Source organism: Triticum aestivum, chromosome 2A (assembly GCF_018294505.1).
Source record: "Triticum aestivum cultivar Chinese Spring chromosome 2A, IWGSC CS RefSeq v2.1, whole genome shotgun sequence".
Classification (NCBI taxonomy): domain Eukaryota; kingdom Viridiplantae; phylum Streptophyta; class Magnoliopsida; order Poales; family Poaceae; genus Triticum; species Triticum aestivum.
The window spans coordinates 12389908-12398719 of NC_057797.1; the positions used below are offsets into that span (position 1 = coordinate 12389908).

Here is an 8812-nt window from a genome sequence, read left to right on the forward strand (position 1 = left end):
CGCACCAGTCGCACCCCCACCGCCGTTCGCATGCAGCTGCCGACCCAACCAGTTGGGCAGGCACCTGAGTGGCGGCGTGCAGATCTTCGCGGAGACCCACCACTGCGCCACCAGGGCGCGTGTCAACACAAGAGGGAGCGGCGACGGACGGGACAGGGCTCTCCCCCGTCCCTGATAAAGCAAGGACACCTAAGCAGGGCGCATTAAATGCGCCTTGTCATGTAATGCGAGGGATAAACTCGCATTACTGTACCCTTTCCACCTCCTGTGGGCCACTGTGGCAGCCCCTTTCCTATAAAAGGAGGCCCGAGGCGACCAGGAAGAGGATTCGGATTTTTGGAGCTCCTCACGCCCCATAGCTAGCTCAAGAACACAGATATACAGTCCACCAAAACAGGAGTAGGGTTTTAGTCATCCTCGTGGCCCGAACCTGGATAAACGAACCGTGTGCTACCTGTTTGATCCGCTCTTTCCACGACCCCCGCGCCCCGCAACCGTAGTAGGGATTCTTGTGATCTCATAGATGTCGTTTTCCACCGACACCAGCCAGCAGGGCATAGGTGATGGCAACATCAACTCTTTTGTGGACAGTTACACTACTCGTCAGCATCAAGTGAAATTGAAATAACACGAAGGCTGCGGCCGTGGCGGGCGGTGACGCGAAGCGGACCATGTAGCCAATCCAGGTGTGGGTGTGACAGCCGCCTTGGTGTACAGTATGTCGTACAGCAAGGATAGCTCCATCTCCATCAGCTTCCACATATTGTTCCAGCCAAAATTGTAGTCCCGGAACCGAGGACGATTCATATGAACTGAAGAATCGACGAGCCTAAGCTTGCAGAAGTGGAACAGGGAGTGGGCAACCTCTAGGAGAACCTGCTCGTCGAACTTGCCGTGGACACCTTTAGGGTTGATGTTGCGGTCGTCCTTTACGCCGGATTTGTTGAGGGAGCTCCGGATGTTGTCCATGTTGCCGCGCTTCAGTGCCCATGTCCTCTCCGCGTACTTGACCACCCCGATGGCGAACATCAGCATGGTGGCCACTAGGGTCAAGCTCAAGCCCCCGCTTGCAGCAATATGTTGGTAGAGGACCTCCACGATGACGGTGAGTCGGTGAGCAGGTGACGCTTCTAGAGCTGGTTGTCCTCAAGGGCATAGGTGGTAATATTGTCCGGTCCGCCAAGGTGCAGCAGGAGGAACGGCGCCCAGAAGGCGACCAGATCGTTGTCATGGGATGCAGTGCTGGTGAGGGAGAAGAGGCAGAGGGCGTATATGGAAGTGGAGTCGGCCAGCTGGTATGCCAGCCAGAGCAAGAGCCTCAACACGGGGAAGGCCTCATGCCGGCGGATCCCTGCCAAGAGGAGGAGGACAACCTGCAGCGAGAAGCTGAGGAACACCAGGATCTGGATCGCCCACTCATTCCAAAAGCGTATGGGCCATCCATCCATTGTGGGGCACCCCACTCAAACCTGTAAAATGTGCAATACAAGAGTTAAGCCCACTTATTCGCATCTAGGGAACACTTAACATTCTTGTGGGAATCTAGCAAGTTCTACTGAAACTAGAGAATACCCCGCACGGTACTGCGGGAATCGATTGCAATATTTTCAGTGATTTCATTGCATGAAGCTTTCATTGTTGAATTAATAATATACCAAAGCTAAAAATAAATATTATATATTGTGTAGTTAGAAAATATTTTGAGTATAAGTGGCATAATGTAACGGAAAACTTTTTTTTCACATTTTGAGTGGACCTTTGATGAGGTGACTTATGTGGTGAGGTGAAAAGTGTGCATTAGATCAACTAATAATGAAAAACTATTTCTCATGCATATAGTGGTGGGCCTTTGATGAGGTAGCATGTGTGCATGTTCAGATAAATAGGATAGTGGGGATCAACCTCTTAAGTATATAGGACTCCTACGCCCCAAAGAACCACCCATGAAAAAAAAAACAAGAACACAAATAAAAAGTGCAAATGTTCAGCTTACATTTAGCTGGAAGAGCACAAACCAGGCGTGCACCTTCCAAGTTCGATCACTGGTAGGTACAGAGTAAGCAACTGACTCCAATGCAGAAGCAGCCACAGGCCATAGCTAAGTGCAGAAAGGGAATCACGCATGTACCAACTAGATACATCCAGCAAGTACACCAACGGCGGCAGGGAATCACGCATGTGCTACTGAGTTAGGGGCATGTGGCTGTGCGTGCCTGCATCTTGCAGACCAGCACATCATTTGGGAGCTCCTCAATACAAAATTTGGAAGGGATCATGGGCATTAGGTAGATAAGTCTCATACATGTGCCTACTCGTTAATTAGTGCGGTGGTAACTAGGGACACTGATACAGTTGAAGGTACGTGCTGGATGGATCCGTCAGACCAACTCATCATTTGTTAGCTTGTCCGTACAGAATTAGGAAGGACAAGACGGATTAGGTTGATAAATACAGTCTAAAGCATGTTCCTACATGTGATTCCTCATGCGAGTTTCTTACTGTTGAGACCACGCAGTGCACAAGCTGCATTCAATCAACCAACAATATTGTACTCCCGGAGCATGTTATGGCAACCAGTATGAAGTTAACAGCCTGGTCAGGCCGAGCCACGACAGGACAAAGGTGAAGCCCCCCAGCAGCCTGGAGCAGGAGCAACACGTCGTTGTAATGGAGAATCAGGGATTGATTCCCAGCAATAGGCGCTGAACAGTGGCTCTGGTGAAGAAGATCTGTGGAAACTTATGCATTTACTGCAATATTTTTACTACTAATAATTAATACTATGTAATACAGGTAACTACATGATACCCCAAACGTTGTTACGTGAATACTTTGCAACATATTTAAATGTGATTTGCTGTATGAAACATGAAGATTTGAAGTAATAATATGAAAAGCTAAAACTGAAAATACATATAATTTTTTATGTTTGATTACTATAGTTGTAAATTGTTTATTAAATATAAATAACATAACTAATGAAAATTCTCATATATGTTTGCATGTTGAGATGAGGTTTTCTTTTCATGCATGTTTCATGATGAAGTGGCATGCTTGCATGTTGAGAGACATATGATAGTGAAGATGAGACTTTTCTCATGCAGGTTTTATGATGATGTTTCATGTTTGCATTTTAAGAGAAATAGTTAGTGGGGACTAGCTAATTAGATATAGAAGATTGATAGACTTGATAATCATAGCCCAAATGGTGTCATACTCGGCTACAAAATATTGCATGGCAAAATTAGGTACAAAATCTTGCCTATCATAATTTTTTTTATTTGGGCAACTTACACTAAGCAACACCCACTGAAAAAGAAATGCCACAAGCATGAACAAAAATTAGCACCGTTCGGGCATGGCAAACGCCACCGATTTGTCCTAACTAAGCAGCGTGTGCAAGGCACACACGGCTGGTCATGCAAACACTAGCACCGTGCCACCCACGCGTTGCTGACGTACACACAATTATTAGCTGCATTTACCTTGAACGCTGCTATTCAGTACTCCCTCCGTCCCGGAATAGTTGTCCTCGTGGGATTTTTACAAAAAAAAACCCTTCACGTTTGCCCGACCAAACCCGCACTCCCTCTCCATCTTCCTCCGACACCGGCCGACTCCAGCGCCGCCCAGCTCCTCCGCGCCACCGCGCCGTGCTGCCGCGCCGCTCCACCACACCGCGCCACCGCGCAGCTCCCCCGCAGCTCCACCGCACCGCGCCACCACACCATTGTTCCGCGCTCCCCTGCACAACCCCTAAAAATCCCCCATTTCCCTTGTTGCTCGAGCTCGACTCCTCCACACCGGACGCCGCCTCGCCCACACCACCAGACGCCGCCCCGCCCTCACCGCCGGAGCTCCCCCGCCCCACGCCTTCGCCGTGTTGCTTCCGGCGGTCGGCGGATTAAGGCAGCGGCCTCGCTGGCCCATGGAACCCGCCAGAGTTCAAAGGTCTCCTTTTTCCCCTTCTGCTCCCTTTGATCTCTTGCAATTTTCTTCTTCATCTTCTTCGATTGGTCTACTAGAAACAGAACAGAGGTAAACAAAGCAATCTTTACTGAAAACATAACAGAGTTGCATGGTGGCGTTCGAGGTTGAACCTGTACTGAACAAAACAAGGCTGAGATGGATGGATGGATAGATTGTGTGAGATGAAATATGAGAATCTTGCTTTGTGTCAATTTCAGTTGTCCATCAAGTACTCCATTCACATTGCTGCTGCTCCATCTTTATTAATCCTGAAATAACATCAATGTTGTACTCCATTCAGATTGTTGTTATCTAACTGAATTTCAGTTGTCAATTTTTTTGCACTCACATGCTTCTATCAGTGGTTATCTAACTGAATCTTGCTCATTTGTTTGTAACCTGTAGATGCCATGCTCAATTTTTTGGTAAAGCTACTCGAGTTGCCAACAATGCATGCAAAGCGGCAACAGTTGGCTGCTCAGTTTTCTTGTACTGCCAAGATGGAAGGTGAGCACCAATATTTCTGAAACTAGTGATTTGACACTAGTGAAAATTCAGTTACTGCTTGAGTGATTTGACACTATTGAAAATTCAGTTACTGTCAATTGAATTTGACAGTATAATTCTACAGTACACAAGATTCAGTGTAAATCTTCAAAATGAATTGCTGTTAGTACACGATCAATTAACTAATTTGGCATTATTACTCCCTAGAGAACGGATTGTACAACACTGAAAATTACTCTGAATGTACTCCAGTTGACTGTATATTCGCTGAATGTACAACACCAAAAATTACTCCAATGACTGTATATTGACTGCATATATTTCATTGATGTCAAATTTTATTTATGTGTCAAGTCTGACATCAACTTGTAAGAAGAATAAGGGTGAGCCCAAGATCAGGTGATTGAGTGAGTGATGTGGTTGCTGAAGTTCAGACATGTTCAATGAGAACAACTACTGTGGAGATTAAATTCAATGAGAATAAATTCAAATAAATCCAAATAAACCCATCATGTCAGGATTCTTGATCAAAGACCCACATAGGAGTAGTTTGTCATTGTTAAACACAAGTTTAAAATAAATATGCTTCTTTTGCTGTGGTAATCCAAAATGCTTCTTTTGAGTACAGTAGCTATAAAACTTAGTCTATCTGGAGCTTGAGCTTGTGAGCTTCTTTAGCAAGATCACTGAATACACTGAATTTGTCATTATAATTTATACTGTGAACTGAACACTAACACTTTTACAGTAAATTAGGACTATACAAACACTTTTACAGTTCTGAACACTTTTCACAAGATGAAGCTCTTGATCTTACAGTAAAACTGTTCTGAACACTTTTCACAAGAGGAAGCTTGGTTTTTTCTTGATCTACACTTTTAAAGTTCAAGATACTCTTGTAAATTAAATAAATCAAATGGTGTATAAATCCTCTTGGAAACTTTAGGTATGTTTGCAATTGGACAAATGGTGTATAAATCCAAATAAATCAAATAAATTCAAATAATTCAAATAAATCCAAATAAATCCAAATAATTCAAATAAATCCAAATACTTCTATCCTTTCTTTTCCTATCCTTTCTCATTGAACACATGACACAATACATACACATGACACAAGCCATACACATAACACATCAAATACTCCTATCCTTTCTTTTCCTTTTCCCTTTCCCTTTCCTTTTGAGCTTTCTCTATCTACTCATTTCCTTGTTCTATAATGGCTTTGGTGTCAGTAATTAGCTCAGGAGTGCAGTATACACCGGTTATTTCCTCTCCAGCATTCTGTAGACGTTCCTTATGCAGATGCGGCATCTTGTAGTTGTTTCCTCCTTGATCTTTCATCACATCCACCATGACTGCTTGCAACTTCATAAAGCTTTTGAACAGCTTATGGGGATTGTTGCTTTTCTCGATAGATCTAGTTCTTTTCTCTTCCTACCACTTTTGTTCTTCTTGCTTGAAACATCAACTTCTTGGCCTGCTGCAAGTTGTCGTTTGGCTAGATTCCATATACTTGTAACTGTTCGCAGGTGAACATTCAACATAGTTGAAATGAGCACCTTGTCATACACATGAACCTGTCCATCTTTAAGCTCGATTACTCGCAGAGCAAAGTAAACACCATGTCTCTCCTTGTCTGTCAAGTCCTTCCCTCTTGGATTGCCATGTGCATCAGCTTCTTGCACTTCTGCATCTTCTTGTGCCTCTTGAGCTTCTTGCACTTCTGCATCTTCTTGTGCATCTTGAGCTTCTTCCAATTTTGCATCTTCTTGTGCCTCTTGAGCTTCTTCCAATTTTGCATCTTCTTGTGCCTCTTGAGCTTCTTCCAATTCTGCATCTTCTTGTGCCTCTTGAGCTTCTTCCTCTTCAGGAAACCAATTCAATTCAATGTCTTCATCCTCATCTTCTGGCATCAAGTTCAAATTAATATCGTCACCCTGTTGAGCTTGTTCTTCTTCTTGAGCTTCGTCCTCCTCTTCCGGCATCAAATTCAGATCAATAGCGTCACCCTGCTGAGCTTGTTCTTCTTCTTGAGCTTCGTCCTCCTCTTCCGGCATCAAATTCAGATCCATAGTTGTGTGCTCCTGCCTGATCTCATAACAAGAGTATACAAAAGATGAATGGTGAGCATATAATCATAACAAGAAAACCATGAAGAATCCTAGACAAAAAGCAAAGAAACCAAGAAAGGGAAAAGTAGATGTTAAAAGTACTCCTTGTTCATAAGAAACTACAGGTCCTACCACATCTCTTTTTTTTTGCAGGGACCAGGGCCAGGAATTAAAAAGCAAAGAAAAGCAGGGGCCAGGAGTACATCTCAACTTTTACTGTATTTCTTATTGACAACTAGTGCAGGTACACATTCTGAATATTGAAATTATCTTCTGTTAGTAGACCATGGCAGTAGTTATAGAACTATGAATATCTATTACTCCCTCTACAACATCAGAAAAGTTAATAACATCCTCTACAACATTTTCTGTAGATTAGAGTAGGCTTTAATTTGTGAAAACTGAATTTTACTCACTGAAAATATGACAGTGGAGTACTGTCCAAACTGTATTCACTGTCTAAATTTCATTGATGTCAAATTTTATTTATGTGTCAAGTTTGACATCAACTTGACTGAACATCAACTTGACAGATCAAAACCTGACTGAAATTGACAGGTTTTGGAACAGAATGATAGGATCTGAACATCAACTTGACTGAATAATATAGTGTCAATTCTGATTGTTAACAGCAGAATAATACAGTTAATAGAAGAGTAATGGAGTGAGAAATCTTACTATAAATTCAGTTACTGTAGTTACGGAAACTTCACTGTAATTATGCAAATGAAATTATTATTCTGTAAATTCAGTTAACAATCAGAATTATGTAATGGAGTGAGAAATCTTAGTGTAAATTCAGTTAACAAGAAATCTTAGTGTAAATTCAGTTAATAGTGTGTTCCTAAATAATCTGAGATTTTGACAGAAATGTCGTGATATGTTCAGACTAGGACTAATCAAAGTTCAAAGAATTAGTAGAAGAAGCTTGTATTTTCAGCTTATAAATTTTAGGACTATGTGAATAAAATGCTTTCAACTAAGAAGATAATATGTCTTCCCATCTCACTGCTCACTGCTAGTAAGAGTAGAAGAAGAAGAATTCCAAATAATGTTTCCAATTTGGCTAAATCTGGCCTGAATTTGCTGCAATTTAGTACATGATTTTTTTCCTTCTTTTGTCAATGATTCTGCCCCTCTATAACCTTTCTCATCATCTCATGATTTTGCCCATGACTTATTTTTTACTGCCATGTATGATTCTGCCCCTCTGTAACATTTTTTTTGGCAGTACTAAAGATTGGTCCATCAGAAGTCAACATCAATGTTAACTGAATTTTTTCAAATTATAGAGCAAGCAAGCAAGCAATGTACACAGATCAGTTGTGTTTCAAACTACAGAGCAAGCAAGCGAGGCACTGGAGATGAACAAATTATAGAGCCATGTACTTCTTCTCACCAGCACCAGCACGAGCAGGGGACATCTGGCGGCAGCACACGAGAAGGGGACCTCCGGGCGGCGGCATGAGCAGGGGAGGAGCAGCAAGTTGCGGAGAAGCAGCAGAAGGGGTCCAGTTTGAGGTCCAGGACCGCGAAAGAGCTTGAGGGAGCTTGTGGTCCAGGCGCTCGAGACCCAGGCGGGCGCGGGTCCTGGGCGGCGGCGGCGGCGCGGGCCCTGCAAGGAAGAAGGGGATATCGTCGGCGCAGGTCCTGGGTGGCGGAGGAGCACGTACTGTGCGGCGACGGAGCAAGCAGGGCGGCGCAGGTCCTTGGCGGCGGAGGAGCACGTCCTGTGCGGCGACGGAGCGCGGGTCCTGGGCCGCGGAGGAGCACGTCCAGTGCAGCGGCGGAGCAAGCAATTGGGCGGCGCAGGTCCTGAGCTGCCGACTGGCCCTGGCGACGCGCGCCGGCGATGGGCGGAGGAAGAAGGAAGGAGACGCGACCTGTATGGCAACCTGTTTGTAAGAAATTTGAAGTTATGAGGGTGTTTTTGAAAAATTGGCATTACACTACGCTGTGGACAACTTTTCCCGGACGGAGTGAGTACTTACCAATGGCGCTGGGCACTGGTGGCGCGCGGCCCGAATGCTGCTAATGAAGACTTCCGAACGCCGCTAATTAGGGGTTCGTGCACTAGTGACTTACTCCCTAGCTACAGGAAATTCTAGTTGGAAAGTGCACGCCTGGTTTGTGATCTTCTGTCATTGACGATAGTTTATGTGTAGTGCGTTTCCCCTATGAGGGTAACACAAAACAATCAAAAGGCATAAAATAAATAACCG

At 44.1% G+C, this 8812-nt stretch overlaps 1 long non-coding RNA gene across 1 annotated transcript; it reads left to right on the forward strand.

Moving 5' to 3' along the window:
* The first annotated feature begins 3874 nt into the window (after positions 1-3874).
* Positions 3875-8490, forward strand: LOC123184253 (uncharacterized). Its single transcript, XR_006492941.1, has 4 exons — positions 3875-3951; positions 4375-4476; positions 6744-6834; positions 7883-8490. It is a non-coding gene; the product is annotated as an uncharacterized lncRNA (long non-coding RNA).
* The last annotated feature ends 322 nt before the right edge of the window (positions 8491-8812 follow it).